Source organism: Acanthisitta chloris, unplaced genomic scaffold (assembly GCF_000695815.1).
Source record: "Acanthisitta chloris isolate BGI_N310 unplaced genomic scaffold, ASM69581v1 scaffold21446, whole genome shotgun sequence".
Lineage (NCBI taxonomy): Eukaryota > Metazoa > Chordata > Aves > Passeriformes > Acanthisittidae > Acanthisitta > Acanthisitta chloris.
In genome coordinates this window covers 7,133-7,698 of record NW_008676751.1, presented here as the reverse complement: position 1 = coordinate 7,698, position 566 = coordinate 7,133, and the positions used below count along the sequence as shown (strand labels likewise).

At 50.9% G+C, this 566-nt stretch overlaps 1 protein-coding gene across 1 annotated transcript in view; it reads right to left on the bottom strand.

The window, feature by feature from the left end:
- The window catches only part of PRDM16 (PR domain containing 16), a gene marked incomplete at its 5' end in the record, with an annotated part of 13,673 nt that overhangs the window by 5,982 nt on the left and 7,125 nt on the right, over positions 1-566 (bottom strand). The gene's annotated exons all lie outside the window — the stretch shown is intronic.

Genomic DNA, 566 nt, shown 5'->3' with positions numbered 1-566 from the left:
TTCACCAGCCAGTGAAGGTGATGGAAGGATGGATGGGAGGTGGCTGAGCTTCCTGGAGGGAAAGGGGACTCCAGCCAAAACCCTGGAAGTGAGCTGTGGCTGGGGGGGTTAGGGACAGGAGGACCAACACCTCCACATCCCACTTGGATGGGAGCAGCTGGCATGCAGGCCTGGAGATGGGACAGTGAGTAAAACCTTCCTGGGTGCCTCTCTCAGCTTTGGTTTGTCTGACTTGGCAATGTCCCTGTGCTCACAGACACTGGATTAAATACCACAGCAGAAAAGGGAGAAGATAGAGAAGGGGAAAGCAAGAAAGGAAAGAGAAAAGTCAACCTGTATGCACTTGGATGGGAGCAGCTGGCATGCAGGCCTGGAGATGGGACAGTGAGTAAAACCTTCCTGGGTGCCTCTCTCAGCTTTGGTTTGTCTGACTTGGCAATGTCCCTGTGCTCACAGACACTGGATTAAATACCACAGCAGAAAAGGGAGAAGATAGAGAAGGGGAAAGCAAGAAAGGAAAGAGAAAAGTCAACCTGTATGCAAAAAAAAACCCCAATAAGAGGATC